At 45.8% G+C, this 23,617-nt stretch overlaps 1 protein-coding gene and 1 pseudogene across 4 annotated transcripts in view; one reads left to right on the top strand and one right to left on the bottom strand.

Moving 5' to 3' along the window:
- Sfmbt2 (Scm like with four mbt domains 2) overlaps nt 1-18,167 on the bottom strand; it is a 186,559-nt gene extending 168,392 nt beyond the window's left edge. The window contains exon 1 of one of the 4 annotated variants that reach the window (XM_028891484.2): nt 17,886-18,167. The gene's annotated coding sequence lies outside the window, so the exon portion shown is untranslated. Of the gene's footprint in view, nt 1-15,370; nt 16,895-17,342; nt 17,647-17,885 lie in introns of those variants that run through there. The other 3 variants (XM_028891440.2, XM_028891451.2, XM_028891461.2) reach the window with 3 other exon arrangements.
- A 4,492-nt stretch (nt 18,168-22,659) lies between these two features.
- On the top strand, nt 22,660-23,081 carry LOC114708825 (annotated as a pseudogene).
- The last annotated feature ends 536 nt before the right edge of the window (nt 23,082-23,617 follow it).

The raw sequence follows: 23,617 nt of genomic DNA on the forward strand, positions 1-23,617 counted from the left end.
GAAACCTATTAAATTTAAGAATGGCACACTACTTCACAGAAATTTCTGTTTACCTTCCTTTTTTAAAGTCTATTTTACTTTAAATGGGATGAGAGGTCGAGTCTTACTGGTGAAAATACTTAATCCATTAAGCTCAGCAAAATAAAGATGGAGTATTTTAGGCTGGAGATTAGCTTGCTGCTCCAGTGTTCCTTAGCATGTGGGAGGCCCTGCGTTCCACCCCGACCCTCCACAAAAACAAAAATAAAAGACACACACAGAGGCACATGCATGCATGCACACACGCATGCACACTCGAGCACAAGAACTCACGCACGCACTCACTCACATAAAGATGCTTGCTTAAGTTTTTGTTTGTTGGTACTTTTTACACAGGACCTCATAGAGCCCAGATAAGCCTCAAATTCTCTATGTAGCTAAGTCCAGCTTTGAACTCCTGATCTTCCGGCCTCCATGCACCAAATGCTAGGATTATAGGCCTGTTGGCCATGTCTGGCTAGTAAAAGGATATTTTAAAAACCAAATCCTTTTCCCAACAACAATACTCTCACCTCCATCCCACAAAAAGAGCTATTTTTTTTAATAAGGAAGCATATTTCTTTTTCAGTGTGCGTGTGTGTGTGTGTGTGTGTGTGTGTGTGTGTGTGTGTGTGTGTAGAGAGAGAGAGAGAGAGAGAGAGAATGTGTGCATGTGTATGTGTGAGTGTGTGCCTTCATCTTTAAATCCTCCACTAAGCTCCACTCCCATCCTTTTTTACCCCTATTTTTAAATAAACTCTATAATTTCAAAACCAAAGTTCAAAGTGTCTATTTAAATGTGGCAGAATTCTTTTTTCCAAAGACATACAAAGAAAGTTCGGCAAGCTGTGCCGAGGCATGACAATTGGCTCCTCTCGCCTCCAGAGCAGAGCGGCCACGGAACTGCAGCATGGGAACTTACTGCAGAAGTCTCCTTGGCCTTGTGAAAAGAACCACTAACTTGAATATGGAGTAACTAAGCCATTATGGAGCTGTGGGACATCAATGAACCTCTCTGTGCCTCAAATTTCTCATCAGTTAAATAAGAGTTTTGATTACGGGCAATCAAAGATCCCTTTCAACTCTAACAGGCTGAGGAGCTATGATGCCTCTCCAGTATTAATTGTGTATTTTCTCCATCAGACTATCATTTTATCTGAACCACATTTAATACAGTAAACCTTCTCCCTCTCTTAGCCGAATTATTCCTTTTTTCCTTTGTTTGGGGTGTACTTACAGAATACAACTAATTCTAGCATGAGTTAAGCAGAGCTTTGTCAGGGAGAAAACGAGTCTAGAAGGACACTCACTGGGTGGTATTAGAAAACTCTAAAATCAGGATGGAATTACCAATTTTGAATGTCAACACCATCCAAAGGAACTTTCTATACCTGCCTGGTGACATGGTACCCCCCAGTAACATGTGGCTACTGGCACATGAAACCTAGCTAGTATAACCAAGGATCTGGATTTCAATTTCAGAATCTGGGGATTGGGGAAGGAAGATTTGAGACTGAGTCTCGGGTAGCTCAGGTTAGTCACAATCTCTCTATGTAGTCAAGAATGACACTCGAATTCATGAATCTACTCCCTTCACTGTCCAAGTACTGAGATTATAGGTGTGTTCCACAGGGCCTCATTAAAGCAAATTGATATTTAAATATCTGGAATTGGAAGATAGCTAAGCTAATCAACTGCCTGCCTTACAAGCAAGAAGATCTGCTAGTAAATAATCCCCAGACCAGAAGGTATTTAAAAGAAAAGCCAGGCACGCGACACTTACAGGATCCCAGCAACTGCAGAGGCTGAGACAAGCAGACTCCTGGGGCCTACAGGCCTACTGAGTGAGTTCTTGGAGAGGGAGACCCTTTCTTGGAGAAGAAAAAAACAAGGGTGGGTAGATTCAGGGTGGGGGTGGATATGAGCTCAGACAGGACTCACTTTGGAAGCTGAGAAGAAGCTCTTTAAACCCCTAGGCATTTTACAGGTTGAAAGCATTCCCTGAAAGACTTGATGTCATATGGATCATTAAGACCTGCTGTGGACAGACTTGGAGACTTCCTGTTAACTAAACTTAAAGATCTTATGGCATAGGAGGAGTTACCATGTTGACTTTGGGATGCTGGGTCCGCTGGAGACAAACTTCTACAAAACAAAGAATCCAGAAAAAAAACTGACAAAGAACAAAAGCAAGATTTTAAATGAGTGTGCACATCTTGATCCTGGAAGAACACACGCCAATAGTGACAGCAACTGAGCAGCCTTGAGCACAGAGAACCAAAGCCCAACTCCAAGGCAGAGAACACACTCCAGTTCAATGGCACATCACACTCTGTACAATAAAAACGCTCTCATCTAAATAAAGAAACAAAAAACAGGGTGTGTGTGATACACACACACACACACACACACACACACACACACACACACACACACCCCTTAAATATCCCCAGGAGTCCAACAGTTGCATACTAGACACCCCAGCACTGGGAAGCCACACTTGAGACTGAAACATATCCTAAAACCACCGCCAATTCTTGGCTCTCTTAAAAAAAAAACTATTCATTTAATTTAATAATGTCAAGCTTGCTAAAAGAGAACTAGGGATTTCAAAGCCTAGGAAACTACAAGCAATCCCATTTCCCTCTACAAGTAACATGTGACAAGCTTCCTCTAATACTAGACTGTTACCAAGTGTGCTGGCTTTGATGGCAGACAATGTCAAAGGAGAAGCAATCGTAGAAAACAACCTGTTTATGTTACTCTAAAACTGCAATCACTTTTCTTGTTTATTTGTAAATTTAAAAAAAATCCCACCTGAAAAATATTGTCAGACACATAGCTTCTGAAAAGGGTGGGGAGGCATGAATGTACCTATGAATAAATCAGATTTCGGTGGTTTCTCTGACACCTATTGAATGGGGGGAGGTGTTGATAAAGTGTGTGACTCCACAGTGATTCAACTCTGTATCCATTTGTATCTCACAAGACACCACAGAAGGATAATCTGTAAATCAGACACTGATGTAAATGTACCAAATGGATCATTCTAAATAGAACTCAAAGGGAACGATACTGGCAACAAAGAAAATCTCCAGGATGAGTTGGAGAATTAAACCTCACATCACTCCAAGCCTTTCTCTCTGTATGGGTATGTGTGCATGTGTGCGTACAAGGATGTGGAAGTGAGTGTACCTGGAAGCCACACGGAGAAGGCAGGTGTTGCAGGTGCTCACAGAATCAGTCAGTAAGCACCAGGGACCTGCCTGGCTCCACCTCCCCCCAGACAGGATTATAAGCACAGCTTACTTTTTCACGTGGGTGCTGGGGTCGCATTCAGGAGCTCAGGCTCACACAGCAAGGCCTTCCTCAGTGAGCAACCCTCCCGGCCCCGCCAGCCTTTCTTTATGCCCTCTCACATGGCTGAAAAAATGTTTCTTTGGGCAAATGGCATGTCACGTTTTCAGGTTTTCAACAATGTTTACAGTTTCTAAATTGTGAATGCAGTCTTGACAGACATCCAGGAAAATAAAATTAAATAAAAACAGTAAAGGAAAATCACTTTTAACCCTAACACCTAGGAAAATCATTTGCATGTGTTTCTATCTTCTCAAGATGGTTTCTTGGTGCACATTTTGTGAGTTCATAAAAAATTCAGAATCTAACCCAATTTTCATCTAACATTACATAGAGAGCATTTTATCATGCTGTAACAATTCTTTGAGAGCAAGAAAAATGGTTGTATAATGAATAGGGTAATGTTTTTATGCTTATTATCAAGTAGGAAAAGTTTTTGCTGAAAAGACTATTCGCATTGCAAATGCTATCTCTCTGGTTTAAAAAGAATTATAGTACGCATTGATGTGCTCATCCAGACATTTCAATTCCACAAGAAAACAGAACAGAAATCACCCATTGCCTGAGCTAACTCTGAAGAACATAAAGAAGCCAGCAAAATTGCAATTACAGCTCCTCTCCATAATAAAGAATATAGGGCCCAGGGAGATATGTGGCTCCATCTACAAAGTGCCAATCAGGAAAACTGAGAACCCAAGTTCGGATCCCTAGCACATATGTTTCAAAAGAAAGAAAGAGAGAGGGGTGGGGAAGGGAGGGAGGGAGGGAGAGAGAGAGAAAGAAGGAGGGAAGGAGGGGGGAGAGAGAGAGAGAAAGAGAGAAGAGGAAGGAAGGAAGGAAGGAAGGAAGGAAGGAAGGAAGGAAGGAAGGAAGGAAGGAAGGAAGGAAGGAAGGAAGGAAGGAAGGAAGGAAAAGAGAGAAGGAAGGAGGAAAGGAGGGAAGGGAAGGGAAGGGAAGGGAAGGGAAGGGAAGGGAAGGGAAGGAAGGGAAGGAAGGAAGGAAGGAAGGAAGGAAGGAAGGAAGGAAGGAAGGAAGGAAGGAAGGAAGGAAGGAAGGAAGGCAAGCTCAGTGGCAGGCATTTGTAACCCAGCACTTGGTGAGAAGCTAAGGGTAGATCCCTGGAGCTCACTGCACAGGCAGTCTAGCCCATCAGTGAGCTCTCGGTAGGTTCATGAGACCCTGCCTCAAGACACAAAGTTGAGGGTAATTGAGGAAGACACTTAATGTTGACCTGTGTCCTCCACATGAACATTCATGTGCACACACACACATACATACATATACACATGTACAAAGTAAAAGAATAAATTAAGTATGGAAATAGTAATAATTTCCATTTGTGGCAGTGTCTACTAGTACCTTTGTCTGCTCCGATCTACACTGGAGCTTCCCTAACTGGATGTAGATGATGTCTAGAGATTTCACTTTTTCAGGATCTGCCGATGTCTGCTCTCGGTTTCTCCCTGCTGTTGTTGGAGCACACTCCTAGTAGCTCCCTAAGAAAGGACTGAGTGGAGAAATCGCCAGGCCTTGTCTGCCTGCAGATGTTTTTAATGTGCTCTCATAGTTTAACCTATAGTTTAGGTGGATAAAGATATCTTAAGTTGGTGGTTAGCATGATAAAAGCAACAGCCGCCAAGTCTAAAGACTGGAGTTCAATCCCAGGAACCCAGACCTTTACATATACACTGTGGCACATGTGCACACACACACACACATACACACACACACACACACACACACATACACACACACACACACACACACTCTCACAGACACAAAATGAATAAAAACGTAATGTAAAGAAATTTTAATCTTCAATTGGAAAGACATCTTTCCTCAAAAGGAGGGCAGCCCTCCACCGCCTGCCAGCCTCCACCCACAAGAGCTTTGATGTCATCTGAAATCCGGGTCTTTTGATGCTTAGAAATGTCACAACACTGTGTCTAGGCAATCTATTTGAGGGTTTGGGGTCGCTCGCTGACTTCTGTCGATTTCTTTAGTTCTGGGACACTTTATGGAATTATTGCTAATTTCCTCACCTTCATTTCCTCTTTCTCTCGACTATTCATTCATTCAAAGGCTGGCCCTCCGCCATTTCTCCTTTTATTTTTTTTAATTAATCCTTGCTCTCCTAATCTACCACCAAGAGCACTTTCTCAGCTTCTTCCCTGGCTCTTCCACTAACTTCCACATACTTCATTCTCCAAAAGCTCATTTGATTTGTGCTTACCATGCAGTTACTTATTTCATTCCCCAACTCAGGAGAAAAAAAGTAAAATAAAATGCAAAGATTTACACTAAAGTCTTGTGAAGTCCTGCATGTGTGAATCGCAGCTTCATCACTCCACACTAGGAATTCATAATGAGCTCAGGACACCGACCTGGGACCTTTGGAAGATTCCAGTCAAAGAGGAAAATCTCAAAGGAATCTAAAGAAAGCACAACCAAGTTTGGAACCAAAATTTGATCTCTGAGAAATCCTAACTTCTTCCTAAGAAACCAAGTGCACACAGCCGGGAATCACAGGACCCTAACAGAACGCTCCTGCAAATGGCTTTGAGGAGGCAAAGCGGTGTTAAGTGCCAAGCGCTACCACCATCCCTTTTATTTATAGTCACCTTGTCACCCGGCTCATTCTGCTAATAATGCCTGACTAAGTACATCGCTTCCGGCTTTCACTAGACAACTCTCAGCCTTCCTAAGAACAGACAAGCCCTGCCTCCTCCCTGTGTCAAATGAGATGGCCTGATTGTTTGGGGCAGAAGGTCCGTGGAATGATGCCATCTACCATCAGCACAGAGTCTGACTTACCTTGATTAGGACAGCAATTTACTCTCCATTCTTCAACCAGACTTCATTGGTTTTCACTCTAAATAGATTGAAATCTGACACAAATTGCTGCCCCAGCATAAGAAATGCTAATTTCTTTGCAATCAGATGCCTACCCCAATACTAGGATATAAGATATGTTGGAAATAATAGGCATTCCAGGAGGAAATACCAGAGCTGGAGGCAGCCACCACCTCCCAAAGCAACTTTTTGTTTCTAATGGGCCTCCTTTCCTCGGTCCTCAGACAATGTCTGCTGCAAGGACTATACAGTGAGCAGAGTCAGCTGCTCACAGAGGGGCCTGTGCAGAACGAGCCTCCTAAGCTAGAGAAATGACTCAGTTGGTAAGGTGCTTGCTGTGCAAGCATAAGGACCTGAGTTCGAGTCCCAGGATCCACATAAAACAAAGCCAGATGAAGCAATACATGCCCACACTCCCAGTACTGGGTGGCCAGCCAGTCTAGCAGAATCAGAATCTAAGCTCAGTCAGAAACACTGTTTCAAAATACAGAGGGTGAGGAAAACATTCATTCACACACACACACACACACACACACACACACACACACACACGAACACATATACACATACATACCACAAGCAAAAAATGATCAATTAAAATGTAAAAGTAAGTGTCTGTGATGGCTAGATTTATTTATGAACTTGACACAACCCAGAATCCATCACCTTGGAAGAGAGGCTTGGTGAAGGATTGTCTATGTTGGGCTGGTCTATAGGCATGTCTACAGGGAAATATCTTAACTAAATTCATTGATGTGGGAAGATTGAGCTCACTGTGGGCAGCACCATCTCCTAGACAAGGGAGTCCCAAATGGTATAGAGAGGGGAAATTCACCCGAGTACATGCAAACAAGCAGATTCATTTCTTTCTGCTCTTGACGGTGGACGACTGTGACTAGCTGTTTGAAGTTCCTTGACTTCCTTTAAATGGTGGACTATAACCTGGAATTTAAAACTCCAAATAAACCCCTTTCTCCCCTAGGCTGCTCTTTGTCAGGGAACTTTATCACGGCAACAGGATTGAAATATAACGGCCTTCTATGAGAAGGAAAAAATTTCATTGTTCAGATTAGTGCACTTCCACTTGAAAGTACATTTATTTATCAACTAGTTAGTTACAAGTTATTTATTCACTATAAAGAAAGATACGATTGTGAACTACCCAGTTAAATACCACACAAGTTGAGAATCCCTTATCTAAAATGCTCAGGACAAAAAGTGTTTTGGATTTCAGATTTTTTTTTCTCTCTCAGAGTTTGGAGTATACAAATGCATAATATGATATGATAGAGAGCCAAGTCTAGATATGAAATTTATGTTTCCTACATAAACACCTTTTACACACAACCTGAATTAGTTAATATCAGGGGATTTTGTTGTTGTTTTAGAGACTGTCTGTGTATTCAGCCAAGACTGGCCTTGAACTCCCAATGTCGTGCTGGGGTCACAGGCAGGTACCTCCAAACCCAGCTATTTATTAGACAGGGTTGCTAACACTATATACCTGAAATAGAACTTCATGGTGTTGACTTTTCCATGTGCAGTGTCCCATCAGATCTCCAAAAGGTTTAAATTTCAGAGCACTTTGCATTTCAGATTTTTGGATTAGAAAATTCAACCTGAATACAAGAGGGTTTGGCATCAGAGTACCAAATTAGGGTTTCCTGTACCAGGAATGTGCACCAAGTCACGAAGGATTGAACTTGGTCCTAGATTCAAGTAAAAGAAGTTAGAGGGGAGGGAAGGGGAGGGGAGGGGAGGGGAGGGGAGGGGAGGGGAGGGCCAACTGCTTTCCATTGTGCTCTAGCTACCAGGAACTGTTTGTCTATCTCTCAATAAACTTGCTTAAAGCCTTTTTTTTTCTTTTTTTTTCTGAGACAGTGTCTTAATAGGTAAACGGGGCTGGCCCAAATCCACAGATATCCATCCATCTCCACCACCTGAGTCTTGGGATTAAAGATGTGCACCACCAAGCCTAGCCCAAGAAGAAACCTAAGTTTTAGAATCTGCACAGACATGGTCTTCTTGGTTCTGACACCCTGAACAAACCCCCAAATATAAGATCTCTCATGTTCTGCTAATGTTAAAAAGAATAAATTACGCCGGGCGGTGGTGGCGCACGCCTTTAATCCCAGCACTCGGGAGGCAGAGGCAAGCGGATCTCTGTGAGTTTGAGGCCAGCCTGGTCTCCAAAGCGAGTTCCAGGAAAGGCGCAAAGCTACACAGAGAAACCCTGTCTCGAAAAACCAAAAAAAAAAAAAGAATAAATTACAGCATCTTCCCAAGTGGTCACATAGTGAGTGAACAAATTATCTACCACACATTGTGCATCTACGTGTAAGTCAATTACGGTAAGCCAGACAGTGGCGACTCAGTGCAGAGAACTCAGAAAGTGGAGAAACTTACAAGAAAACTTTCTCTGAGCTGGACTGCATAGACTATCTAATAACCAGAGTCCAGTGTTTGGGGTGGTGTTTATGGATCGAGAGCGTCAAGCCAAACAGATGCTCAGCAGCACTGCTTGACAGATGACATCAACCAAGCTTACAATGCATAAGGAACCATTTCCTGGTCAATGAAGTGCCTGCCAGGCAAGGATGTGGACACAGGTTCAGAACCCCAGCACATACATAACAAGCCGGTTGGGGGCAGCACTGGGCTGCAGTCCCAGCACTATAGCGGTGGGAAGAGGCAGATGCCTGGAGCTTGGTGGCCAGTCGGTTTAACCGAATCAATCAATGTGTTCCAGATTCAGTGAGACACCTTGTCTCAAAAAATAAGCAGTTGGCCGGGCGTTGGTGGCGCACGCCTTTAATCCCAGCACTTGGGAGGCAGAGCCAGGCGGATCTCTGTGAGTTCGAGGCCAGCCTGGGCTACCAAGTGAGCTCCAGGAAAGGCGCAAAGCTACACAGAGAAACCCTGTCTCGAAAAAACAAAAAAAAAAAAAAAAAAATAAGCAGTTGAGGAAAACACCCCACGTCAACCACTGGCCTCCACATGCATTTGCACAGGCATGGACACGTGTGCACCTATCCACACAAACATACACATATATCACACACAACACACACAGATTACATCAACACATACACCAAAGCATCCATTCAAACTGGCAACCAGAACATTAAAACTAAGCACCAACTTTGGGGGCAGCCTCTTGAAAGCTATGGCCAGAAAGTAGGCCTACAGAGCTCCACCATCTGGCTGGGAATACACACAAGTCTAGGGACTTTTGTGTGTTTAAGACACAAATTTGCATATACATCAAAGTTTAACAAATTATATCATTTAAATGCATGGGGAACTCACTAAGTAAACTGAAGATTTTTGCAGAGTAAATAAAAACACCCTAATTTACTTAGGAAAGAATTTAGAAAATGTATAGGAATTTTCAGAAGACAGACTGTCCAGTCTCGTTACTCCGCAACAGGAAATTGTCACCTACTACTGTCATACCCAAAAGTCGCACGATTGGACCACACAAGGAAAGCAAAGTATCTTAAGGTTCGGAGTCAGACCACATTCATAGCTGTACTTTGCCATGTGCAACCCGTAGGCTGTAGTTTGGACCAGCCTGATAGTGTACAGTAATACGACTTACCAACATGAGATGGACTTTTTAACCCCTCCAAGAACTGTGCTCTGAGCTGCAAAACAGAGCTGTTCTGGAAGCCTTCTCAAATCTCCCTTCCCACTCCAACTCACAGGAGTCTCCGTGCCTGCTTCCCTTCCTTACAGACATGGTAAAAGGAAATACAAGGAATGTACTGAAATAAAAGAGGGCCTTAGTCTTCCCAGCTAGGAAACGGAGAGAACCCCTCACTAGCCTGGAGATGTAGCTTAGATTCTGGAGACACACACCACAAAAGACAAAGAAGCAGAGACTTAGAGTTCTGCAAGAAAATTTCCGTAGCACTGCTTATGATATCTGAAGGCAGGGCTGGGGAGATATCTACCAGTAAAGTGCCTGCCAGGCAAATATGATGGGCTGAGTGCCCTGAATCCGTGTGAGGAAGTCCAGCGTGGTAGCACACTTTAGTAATCTCAGAACTAAGGAGGTAGAGACAGTAGGTCCCTGGAGCTTGTTGGTTAGCCTGCTTAGTTCAGTCCATGAGTGTTCCAAGGCAATGAGAGAGACTGTCTTCAAAACAAGGTAAGAGTACCTAAGGAATGACCACTGGCCTACACACACACACACACACACACACACACACACACACACACACACACACTTCTCACTACAACAAATATATGTAATTGGTATGCTGGCTCCCAACATTCCAGCATCTAGGAGGCTGCGGCAACACGATTGCAAGAGTTCAAGACCACCCTGTGCCTCAGAATGAGATCCTGTCTCCATAAAACAAAACAAAGACAAAAGAAGAACGCAACACACTAGGACGAGTGGCTGCCACACAGCCAATGATTAACTCAGCAGCCGTTACATTAAGAGAAGTTTTGAGCCATCAGATTGACCCACAATCTGCTCACAGGCTCATCTGGGATCCTTAGATCAGGATGCCCTCTAGCAAAGTGACCTGTTGCTGATTTCAGTTACCATTAATAGGAGACTTTGCAGGACCGTGCACCTGAAATTCAGACCCCAGCGACACCATTCAGTTCATGGATTAGTTTTGATCAAATGTGGGGGGAAGAAAACCAAATGACTACAGTTACCAGGGAACAGAGAAGGCACAGTTTGACTCCTCTTCTTCTCAAGAAGTAAAACTGCAGGGGGAAAAACAAACTCCCAGAATAAAAATGTGCCCGCCTTAAGTACAGGGAGGTTGCCTATGCGCACAGAGAGCGCACTGATAACCATGGACCATCCCTCTGCCTTTCTGATGATTCACCAGACTCTGTGAGAGCCTCTCCTCCCCCCCCCCCAACAAGACCACTGGGTGTGTGTTGAACAAATACAGGGACACTAAAGAAAAGGGTGGGCCAAAACCAAACAGGAAGGGAGGGAGGGAGAGAGGGAGGGAGGGAGCTGGTAAGTTAACTAAATAATAGCTTCATGCATCTTCCTCCGATCACTACACTGACATTTGCTCTATTTTACAAATGTTATAACAATTTACAAATTATTTTACAAATGTTATAACAATTTCTATTTTAAACTACTTTATGGTTTTTGTTTGTTTATCTTTTGTTTTGTTTTGTTTTGTTTTTTCAGAAAAACAAACACAATGGATTTTTCTTTAGTCAGTGTGAAAAACATCCATCCAATCCTATAAGAAAAGCCTATTGGCGATGGTGGGGTTTGGCTATAAACTGCCCTCCCTGGGGGCGCATGTATTCCAGGGCTCAGTTCTCAGCTGGTGGGGCTATCTGGAAACAGGAGGAGAAATTGGGTCACCAGGGTCATGTTCTTGGGAGCTGTCTCTTGTGCCCTCATATCCCCACACACTTAGTCTCTGCACCACGCCCCCACCACCACGATGCTTTGACCACAGACCCCAAAACAAGAGTCAAGGGTTATAGATAGAAAACTCTGGAACAGTGAGCTGAAATACACTTTCCTTTCCTTTCCTTCCTTACGTCAGCTATTTGTCACAGCAATGGAATGTAGGTTTAACACAGGGTTCACACCTTGCCTAACAGAGAACTATCAACGTGCAGTGGCATATTATCACTTCTAACTCATTGCTTTTGGACAACAAGGTGGTCAGAGCAAGGGCAGCATCTTTTCAGAAGAAAAAAAAAGTTGAACTGGCAATATGAATATGCAATATTCCCTGTTACATTCAAAGTTCTATCCAGAGTGTCTATTTACAACACACAATCCTACGTATTAACTATCTTTACACTGATGTAAACACAGTTAGCATTTACTTTAGTAAGAAATTATTTTTAAGAACTGCCTAGGGGCTGAAAAGATGGTTCCTCAACTAAGAGAGTGCTTGATGCTCCTGTAGAGGACTGGGCTTCTATTCCCATCACCCACATGGTGACTAAAAACCACATGCAGCTCCAGTTCCAGAGGATCCAACCCCTTCTTCTGGCCTCCACGGACAGCACGCACATGGTGCACAGATATCCATGCAGGTAAAACACCCATACACATAAAATAAAAATAAATCATAAAAAGCAACAAAAGGAAAAGAACTGCCCCGATCTTACAGAGGATGGACTGCCCAGCAGCCAAACCCAAAGACGGGAGATAGAAAGTTTTAAGTCTCCCAGTGGACAGTGAACACTTTCACTGGCTACCAGTAGGCCTTCGTCATAAAGACACACTACAGCCATTAGCCAAGGCATGCTAAACAACCCCCACCAAGTCTGGGATAGTGGTGTACACAGTGCTTTCTGGAAAGGCCCCTTTTAGATCTAGGCATAAGTAGTCGCAAATCAAATCAAGCATTTCTTCATGACTCGCATTCAAAGAAAGCTCACGAAACCCAGTATGTGCATTACTTTCCAGAGCAGAAATGAAGACAAGGCCTCATGTGGCCCTTACATCACTGAACAGTACAGCACTCATTTCTGCACGGTGACCCACAACTACCAGCTGCTCTCGGACCTTAGGTCACACAACTGTCACCTAAGGCCAGTGTGTTTTACTACACTTTGGGGACAGGAAGCTCAAGCATCGCTTGAGCATGTTCGTCTTTGTCTCTTTGTTTCTGGTCCCTCATGGTAACAGGGACATCACTGAGGGAAACTCCAGTCCAATGCCCTCTTGCAGACAAGAAGGCTCAGACTTGCTATGATAACAATACTCATCCCAGGTCACACAGCTCAACAGACTCTGAAACTAAATAAAGGTCATGCCTCCTAAATTTCCTCTCTTTCTTCCTATCAACAATTTTTCATCTATACAAACTAGGCAGCCATTCCTGGGTTATCAAACTTAATGAACTTAATTTCCCTGTTTTCTTTCAATTGTGGATGTGAGACACCAAGCTGCTATTGAAGCAATATGGATATGAATTGGGAATGGGGCATAAAAACATATTTTGAATTACAAACCTCAATATCATTTTGGTACAAAAGATTTATGAGCTTCAACTTCCTGACAAGATAAATTTCTTTGTGAGACCTACACTGTTCCATAAACACAAAAGTTCCAAATCCTGAACTACAAAGAGAGAAAGTGTTATCCAAACTGAAACTGACTATACCAAACTGGAGGGCATTTAAATCCCACAGTAGAGCTTTGGGGTTTTGCTGTATGGACTTACTCTCAAGAGCATGCTATATTAAGTAAACCAAATCTCATGTTCAGCTCAGAGCAATGTTGCTTACACTTCCTGTTTCTTCCCACAGTTATTTGGGGGCATTATTGGCATGAGGACCAAAAAAGAGTTAAATGTCACCTCAGCTAGAGTGGGCAGAAAAGGGATTTGATGAACACATACAGCAAACCTTTTGACAAAAAGAAAAGGGGTCTTGTTTTGTTTTGTAGTTTTTTTTTTTCAGGAATCATGGAACTAGTTATTTATATCTACAAAGGGCCATCGTTTTTTTAAAATGTAGTCTGTAATATCTCGGGCAAACTTACTGTGTGAGGTCCATGGTCTCTGTACCTTAACTGGAGATGGGAAACGCTCAATTTGTCACAGAAGCAGATCTAGGCTAGTGTTTAGAGAGCGAGGGGTAGTTGGTGCTGTTTTTCCTAAGATGAGGATGGCCCGGATGCCCATCCCTCCTCACTGGGTCTGACACCAGCCTAAGAGTGAGTCTTGCTAGCAGTAGAACTTTGCTATGGCACAAATGACTTATTAGGGTATGCACACATTTTTCCTGGCCATTGACTGTCCCAGGAAAGAGCAAAGACAAATGATCTAAAAGCATCTCTTGATGGTTTGGAGGGTCCCAGGGAGTGCAAATTCAGTGTTCAGTAGGGAGAAAGTCGCAGGAGTTTGTCTCAAAGACAGCTTGGCCAACAATTCCTTTAAAACACCCTATTCCAATTACCAAACAACTCAACCACCATCTCCCCAGAAAGGAAGGTAGCCCTTTCCTCAAACCTGATGGAGCCTGCGTTCCTTCATTTGGTGTAGTTAAGCCGGATCCTTGGACTATGGTACAGGATGGAGGGGTGAGAGTAGGGGCACTGACAATGATTTACAAGGGCAGTGAGCCCTGGTCCAAAGTAGCTTCCTTCTCACCGGGGGCTAAGACCTTCCCTTCCCAGTCAGCATCTGTAGGCTGGGTGCCCCGAACCCGCGGTAGCCAGGCATATGGCGCAAACTAGAGCTAACCGGACTGGATTAGGAGTCCTGGAACTGAGCTACAGGTGCACGAACGTCCCTAGCCTTTCCCGAAATCCCACCTAAATCATCTAATCTTCAATATCCCTGAAATTCCAAAAGTAAAACTGAAAAGTTTGGGAAGTGTCTCAGGAACCCTGTTTCCTGGCATTGTCTGGGGTACTCCTGGATGCCGCACTGACATCAAGAAGGATCACCCGCCCGCCGCCTCTCGTCGCAGGGCCCCGGGGATCTCCCTAGGATTTTTATGCGCAAAGGTCCCCACACGTCAGCCACTGGAGTGCCCCAAGTCCCCGCTGTGCAGCGCTGGTGGCTTGCACCACTCCAGTCTCCCCTCCCCTCCCCCCCCCCCCCGCGCGCGCCCACTTCCCGCCGCTCCCCATGAGAAAGGAACACTTGGGCCCTGCGACAACCCTGTGGAGTATTCTTTGGAATTAACTGGATACTCACGTCCATGGCCCGACCCGGTGCAAAATTGTGGGTTTCGAAGCCTTAGGATGAGTTGTGCCCTCAGCAGCAGCAACGTCGGGAGGAAGAGGGGAGGGAACCCTGGTTGAAATTGCAGTTTGCAAACACAGAACCATTTTGTGCTTATCCTCACCTCAACTGAGCCCACGGATGCCCCCACCCCCACCCGAGGACGCGCAGGCTGGGAGTGCTGGGGACGCGCCGCGCGCTCCACTTGGGAAGATGAAATGCTTCCTGTCCCGCGCCTGTCAACAATCGCTCAAGTGGGAAGAAATAACCTGCGGTGGAGTCTCGAATGCCCATCTCCCACCCACCTGACACCCTGGAGCGGACTAGACACCGCTCCATCCCCCTCTCCCCATCCCCACCACCGACTGAGTTGAGTCCGAGACCCAGTAAAATCACCCTCTGGGTCCCTGCAACGGCCAGGTGACCACGTTGTTGCAGTGACTACAGACCTGGCCAGTCCTGTTTTTAATCCAATCCTTTTAAAATGCCTCTTCCTCGATCTTGGCCTTGCGCTTTCACATTCGTTGGCGGAAGAACGTCCTCCCGGACCAACCCTCCCCAGAGATCGCGAGCGACTGGCACGTGGCTCACGCCCACTCTCCTCCCAGGGTCTTTTCTGCTGGACCCGCGGCGCACACCCTACTCCTTTGCTGCGCCGTGGACACGGGCGACCCCTGTCGGGGACCCCTCTTCCAAGCTAGGCGACTACAATCATGCATTCTGAGTGGTTTTTTTCCAGGTCTAGGTTTACTGGCTTTCCTAAGAACCCCAGAGTTGCTCCAATCTTTATCTCCAAACTCCACTTCTAGACCTTTCCAGACGCATCCAGACCCCGGATGCAGACCTTTCCCCAGCACTCGGATTTCCATTCACATCCCAAGACTCCAGCCTAGCCCCGAGCGCCTACCCATGGAGGGCTCCCCTCCCGCAGCAGTCCGGTGGGTTGCTAAACTGAGCAAGAGACAATTTTTTCCTAAAATTCACTTCCCATCCCTGACCTTCCCTAGAACGGGAAAACCGAAAGTGACCTGGCAACTCTTCAGGTTGACCTTGTATGCCTTTTGCTGCTGGGAGGTCCATGCTTCCTCATCCTCTGTGAGCCTCGCCCGGGGTCCCCAACCTCTCACCTTTGCGGGGAGTGCAGGGAAAGCCCGAGTCTATCACTAAATTCGGCACAAACCTCATCTCCCCCGGACACAAAATCCCATTGACTGCATGCAGCCTTGCCTATTGCACCGAGTACCCTGGACAGTTAGTCTTTTTAATAAGCACCTCCTCGCTCCGCCTAGTCCACGCAGGATCCAACAACACTGAGGGAACAAGAAAACACGACCCCTAAAGGGGCGAAATTAATCATTCCCTCTGCCCTCGTGGATTTTGCACCTCGCCTCAGCAGTTTGTCACATCAGAACGTGGCAGAGTCTCGTTCGGAGACACACACACACGCACACGCACGCACACATACATTGACGTGGGGGAGGGGGCCTCTTTAACACACACCCTAGCGACTGCACATACAGGCTTGTACACGGTTCCACAGGCACACACACACACGAGGCAGTTGCGCTTGGATGCCCTCATCCCGGCCCAAGGCACCCCTCCACCCTGGACCCTCTAGCTCTGGACTAGATACAAATGAACCACGGAAAAAAAACTGGAATAGCTCGCTCCCCCTCTTGTTTCCTACTTAATTCGCTAAAGAAGCTCCTGGAGTAACCAAAAGGAGTCGAAACTAAGGCGTGGCCACTTCAGTTGGGTTTTTTCCCACCTCAAAACCTTTATTTTCAGTTTTTAAAAGCCACCTTAGCCCGCCATATTGGAACTGGTACGGTGTCTACAGACTCCTTCCCCGCTGCTGTAGCGCTTCCAAGAAAACACAAGTATGGACTGGGCTGGGGACGTGTGTCCGGCCACTGCGAACCAACCACTTCCCACACCCAATGTTCTCCCTTTACGAACCTAATCCCCTTCAACCGCTCCAGGTCAGAAATCAAAACATACATCTAGCAGTCCCTACGGTTGCTTTTTTTTTTTTTTTTTTAAAAAAAAAAAAAAAAAAAAAAAAAAGAGGATTTCAGCAAGACACACACGCACATAAAAATAAATAAATAAACTCCAGAGCCGATCAGGTTAGTAATTCTGAAAAGAGACGGGATGAGTGTACACAAGAAAGCCCCAAGTGACGGGATGTTACTTTAAACGGTGACAAAAAATGAACAAAAAGATCGCCCTTGCTAGAGCTCGCTCCGAAACTACTATTGACAATTTCAGTTCCGCTGCACAAGGCAAATGTTTCCAATCGGGCGATTCCAAATGTCTGCGCGATTTTGGAAACAGCCCCCACCCGACCCCTGCTGATCTCCAATTCCACCACCACCACCACCTTCCTCTCCCTAGTCCCCCAAACCTCCAAATACACACCAAAAGAGGGAGACCCCAGAGTCGAGGAGACGCGGGAACGCGGGGTAGGTGGCAGAGGCGGCTGCGTCGCTAAAACGAGTGCACAAGCAAGGAAGGTGGGCGGCGGGAGAGAACGGGCTGCACCCGGAGGAGGACGAGGTCACTTTGCAACTCCGGACAGACTCCCGCAAGGCCTGGCTTTTCAGAGCCCGGAGCCAGAGGAAAGGGGGTGGGGAAAGAAAAAAAAAATGACAACCCAGAGCGCAGAGAGGAGTTAGAGGCTTCGCTCAAGTGCTGCTCATTTCCTCTCCAGCCCCTGCTCTTCGGTTTTTCTCCTCCTTCCTCCCCAACCCCCCGCCTCCCCCACCTCCACCCCTAGCTTGGTTCGGGCTTCCTTTTTCTTTCTTTCTCCTTCTCCTTCTTTTTCTTTCTTTCTTTCTTTTTTTTTTTTTTCCTCCAACTAAACTGGAAAAAAGACGCCTTTCGGCGCACTCAACCTGCGGGCCAGAGATCTGCTTGCGGGCCGGGTTAGGCGAGGGAACAGTGGCTGGGAAGGCGTCTTACCTGATGAAGTTCGTCCTGCCCCGGAGAGTGGAGCCTGGCCCCCGGGTGCGACGGGAGTGGGCGCTGGTCGTGCTCACCCGCCCTCCAAGCTCACTCGCTCTCTACCCGCCGCCTCCCTAGCGCGCCCGCTCGGGTCCTCCAGCTCCCACTACAGCCTCATTCCAATATGGCATCCTCTCTATGCGCATGCCCGGCACTCTTTTTTAAGATTTCTCTTTCTCTCTGTACAGCGAACTCCTTCAACGACCTTTTCCAGCGCTTGCAAAATGTCTCAAGCCAATTAGCCTGCTGTTCGTGGTAGACTCCTTCCGCCCACAGCGCGAAATCCTCCCACCCCCACGCTCTGGCATACACAGACACCTCCCAGGCAGGCACCGTCCACGCCACGCGGCCCCCCTGGGGCCGCTCCCTTCCCTCCTTTCCTTCAAACTCCCTCCATAAGTGATGGGTAGAAAGTTCACACCGCAAGCGTCCCCGAACACCCATTTGCACCGACAACTGGACTAAGTCCGCAATTCCTCCGCGGCTGTTTGCTTTCTGGGTTTGCAATCCCCTGGTCGACCCAGTATACAAACTTGTGCTATATCTGCCCAAGAGCTTCCTAAGTGGGGAGGATGGGGACCCCAAAACAAAATCGATTGTCCCGCCTGATCCGCCCTGCCCTGGTCTTTAATTGTGCTTTTTCTACTAAGATTCTCAAGTCTCCTGCTTTTGGGGGAGGAACGAGGGATCTAGAAGAGGTTTTTCCATGGGCTCTCACCACGCCTGAGAAGCTGGAAATTAAGTTTGGACTGTCGGGGAGATCTACCAGCTGTGATCTAGTGGGATGCGTGTGACAAAGCTCTCCAGGCTTCTCGTGGCCAGGATGGGTTCCCATAGGGTGGGAATAAGAATCCTTGGGCCAGATCGAGAAAAACGAAGAGTGCGGAAGAAGATCAACGCAGCCTGGGTTGCGGGGTCAGCCCGCGCGCTTTGTCACAGACGTGGTGGGAGGACTGAAGAGCTTCCCCGGTCTTAGGCGCAATGGCTGGACAGAACACAAACGAAATGTTCCCGGTGCGGAAAAGCTGGCGACGCTCAGGTAGTCAAGATCCGCGGGCTTATGAAGCTAGGAAGCAGTGGGGAAGTGCGAGTGTAGAGCCGGTAACATCGACTAGGAGACAACAGACACACTTGCTCAAGGTCTTTGCCTTTGAAACACTGGATAAAAGTTCCCCATCCCCCCAGTCTCCTGTTGCCCATCTCTCTCTGCGCCACTCGCTGAAAAAACGACCACATCCTGGGATTTTTGTCATCCTCCCCGATCCTAACATCCCAGCCATATATTTATATATCCTCATGTGTGGTTCCCTAAGGAGTGGTGAGGGCTAGAGATCTCCAATGGAGTGAAGGGACCAGGAGCTAACCTTGAGCAGAAGAAATCACCAACTATGAGGCGTTAGCTCTTCTGGAAGAACCAGGAAGGGATGTACCCAGAAATGGCTCTTGCCACAGCACAGATGGACCTCCGCAAAAAACCGTGGCCGAAGGTTAGAGATTCGGGGAGGGTGGTGGAAGTTAGGAGAGACTGAGCACTGCTAGTCTGGGAAGATCCTATTTCCTTAACATTTTTGAAGAACTCGTTAGGAGCTCTAAAGCGCCTCATTTGCCTTTACACCTCCATTTAGTACCTGAGCCACTTGAGACCCAAAAGCTCCCAGTCATTCGATTGTCAGTACTCTCTGAGGTGCACACTTGAATCCCCAGTCCGAGTTTGCCACTCCTGAAGCTTACCGGTGTCCAACTTTTAGAAACACCAAACCGTAGTTCTGAGCTCATGCCCCTTAAAGCCACTGATGGCAGAGAGTCCCCAAAACAACAGTATCAGACCCCTGAACATTACCCATCCCACCCGCACCCGCAATTGCCCCTTTCAGCACCCGGAGGTGGTTCTAGGTGATGGATCCATTGAGAATCCGAGGATTCCAATGCTAGCTCTGGGTCTCAAAATCTCAAGTCACCTCTTTTCTCTCATTCAACACACAGTGGAGCCTTCAGAGAGGGGTGGGAACAAGATTCAGAGTCATCTTTGGAGACTTAAAGCGCACAAATCCCAACCTGCTCTTCTGTCCTGACAGTGGTCACGGTCCTGTCCATCCCCCGCCCCCCTCCCAATGCAAAGCGCTCTTGAACCGGAATGGCCTGGAGCTCACACTGGGTCCTCCCAACTCCCCAAAGCCGCAGATTGTGGCTGCGCAAGGCGCCCTAGGCAGCAGGACTCCTTTGTGCGTCCCAGACCGCCCACCTAGCTCCCAGATCGCCACAGGACTTCCGGGCAGCTCTTGTTTGGAAGGAAATCGAATTTTACCAGTCCACCAGCCAAGAAACTTGAGTTGTAACCCACCGGTACGCAGTTTCTGGTCTGTTTACTGATTTTAAGTCATGAGTCCCCATAGAACGTTATTCCATCAAAAATTGAAAACACACATCTGATTTTCTTACCCGATTCTCCAAGGCAATTGAGCAATCTCTTTAGATGGTTGATATTCAGAACCACGTTATGTAAATTTGCCCATGGATCTAGAATAAATGGCTCGGAGTTCCATTTATTTATTTACTTACTTATCTACCTGTCGTGATTAAGAAATAAAAACATTGCGCTACCACAGCACACAATGGCTGCATTGTTTACACAAAGAACTTCAATGATATCTACAGCGAACTGTCTCAAAGTTCAGTTTCCTTTACTTTTGATTCATTCTTTGCATGTGACTTTTCTTAACGTCCCTTGCCTTTTCTTTCTTTCTTTTTTTTTTAAACCACCTCCCACTATTCCCTTTTATCCAAGGACACCATGGAGACAAATGAAAAGTGGTTAACAGATTCCCTCAGGCAATTAAAGCGACCCCTTCATCCCACTCCCATACCTTCCAATTTCCATTTTTACTTCACAACCAGACCCTTTAGGGATGTGGGACTCCAAATGTGGGATCCACCTCAAATCAATAAAACAGTAACCTCTGCCAAGAATAAAGTAGTAAGAACAGAGACTGTTTTTTCAAAGTAAAGACAAATTGCACTCCAACTCAGAGAAAGTCATGTAAGTCTCATGATTAATACAAGATTTGTCTCTGCATTATTAACACTGGAAATCTCCTCTCAAATAAGTCTTTGATAGCACTGTCTATGGATACTATTGCACTCCTAAATTCTGGCTAAGCCATGGATTTCATCACTATGTTAAAATACTTACATTAGTTTTGATAACTGTAAAATATGTGTGTGCTCTTCCATTTCTTTGATGACACTGGGAAAAAATTGGAAGTTAGGAGAAGAAAAGTTTCTCCTTCATCATCTGTACATTCCTAACAATTGCATCATGAGAACTTGCAGAGTTGGAAAAGTGTGTTTTTATTAAAAGAACACAGTGTTTTAAATCTTGTTGCATTCTTAAAATAAATAATAAATAAGTAAGTAAGTAAATAAATCTTGCTTCTTTGCGTAGCCACATCCATTGTTTACAACATCACTTCTTTCAAAGGAGAAAAGGAAATCGCCTTTCCAGAAACTCTTTGTATGTGAATATTCTTTAAAACTGACAGGACATAGAAGCTTACACAAAATCAGGAGAGCTAACAGCCAAAACCAATATTTGACCAATGTGTGCAATCTTCTCTTTCTGGAACCTTTACCCTAAAACATCTTTTCTCTCAGACTATGTAAAAGAGCGTTTTCCATTCTCTCCTAAGTCACCAAGTCTAAATTCTCTCTCTCTCTCTTTTTCACCTTCTTCTTTATCCCTTACCAGCATTATAGTGCTTGCTCAAAGTACCAAGAATCGAATGACCTTGGCCCCTGCTTTATCATTAATTATCTGTGTGACCTCTGGGAATCCAGTGGCCTCCCTTTCTGCTGCATTTTTTCCCAGTGAGTAAACTAAAGACGTGAGGTTAGATGTTCCATAAAGCCTTTTAAGATTCCAAAGATTATCTAGTGATTCGCTTTACCCCAATGCCACAAATTGCTTTCTGTAATATCCTAACACTATCTCTACCAATTACATATAGGGCAAAGCATAAACTGTGGGGGTCACAAAGAGGAAAGAAAAATCAAGTAGACCCATCTGTAGGGTCCTCTTCACCTGATCGTCCTGGGAAGATATTCTTTGGATCATAATTCTTCCTTCCTGGGCTTCTGTTCCATTATTTCTCTATGTGCTGAGTGATAAGAGAAAGAAAGGGAGTTTTGTTTTGCTTTGGGACAGGATTTCATATAGCCCAGGCTAACCTTAAACTCACTTATACACTAGAGGATGGTGAGTTCTCGAAAGCAACACCACATTTGTGGGTTTTTTGTTTGTTTGTTTTGTTTTGTTTATTGGTTGGTTTTGTTTTGGTTTGGTTTGGTTTGGTTTGTTTTTTTGAGAAAGGGTTTCTCTGTGTAGCTCTGCGCCTTTACTTGGAACTCACTCTGTAGCCCAGGCTGGCCTCGACTCACAGAGATTCACCTGCCTCTGCCTCCTGAGTGCTGGAATTAAAGGCGTACCCCACCACCGCTGGGCCACATTTGTTTTTAATGGGGTTCTAGGGATCAAACCCAGAGCCTTTTGAGCTTAGGCAAGCACCAGCTGAGCCATATCCCTAGCCCCAGACACTTGTCTAGGCATATTTTTATATATGATAGCATGTAGTAACTACTAGTCAATATCATGTGTAACATTTCTTCTAAACGGTTTTAAGAAATAGTGTAGGTCTATGACCCTGCTAGGTTGGTGAGGGATGCACCATACCGCCAGATGTGCTGGCCCAACCTTCTCCGTGGTCTCACCAAGTCCCTCAGTCCTGGCCTGGTCCTAGGTCCCCCAACTCTGGGCCACAGGTTCCATGGCCACCTTGAACCAGATACATCGCTTAGGCTGCCTGCCCGAAGGAACCCCCTAAGCGTCTGGGTCCCACAGAGGGCATGCCACAGCAGAAGGGTGTGGTGTTGTGCACATTTATCAGAAAGCCAAAGAAGGCCACCTCTGTGGAGCGCAAGAGCCGCCTAGAGCTCCTCAGCACAGGCAAAGAAAGCCGTCTGCTTCCTTCCCGGGAGGGCCACACCCTGCGGGAGCACCATGTGATCCTCATGGAGAGCAGCTGCACCCAAGACCTGCCTGGGGTTATACTCAAAGTTGTGAGGGGCAAGTATGACTGTGGCCACGTGTAAAAGAAGTGACCATAATTCGCAGTGGTCAGGCATTGGGTCCCTGGAAACCAGTTCTTCCTGTTCCAGGGACAGCTAGTCTTGGGCTCAACTCTCACTGGGACTCATCAAGACTGCTATTAATCTGCAAGAGTTCTGGAGATGGATTGGGAGGAAGCACTCCTCTGCCCGCTCCCGTGGCTTCCATGTTCAGGGTCCACAGGTGGGACCTCATATGCTGGGATGGCAGTTGTAATAAACACATTTGCAGGTTGTGGTGTCAAAAAAAAATAGGGTAAACATATATTCCTTGTTACACAATCTGAGTTCCAACTTACCATCACTGTACCTGAAACATTGTGTGATTTTTTTTTTTTAATTAGGGAAATGGCATTTTCTGGAGCCACTAGCATTTTTAACACAACATATTAATGATTAAAGGTATTGGACACGGACACACACACACATACACACACACACACACACACACACACACACACACACACACACACACACACACACATTGGTCAGGGATATGGCTTCTAATTCTAGAACAGTCCTTCCTCTGT

Source organism: Peromyscus leucopus, chromosome 5 (assembly GCF_004664715.2).
Source record: "Peromyscus leucopus breed LL Stock chromosome 5, UCI_PerLeu_2.1, whole genome shotgun sequence".
Taxonomy (NCBI): Eukaryota; Metazoa; Chordata; class Mammalia; order Rodentia; family Cricetidae; genus Peromyscus; species Peromyscus leucopus.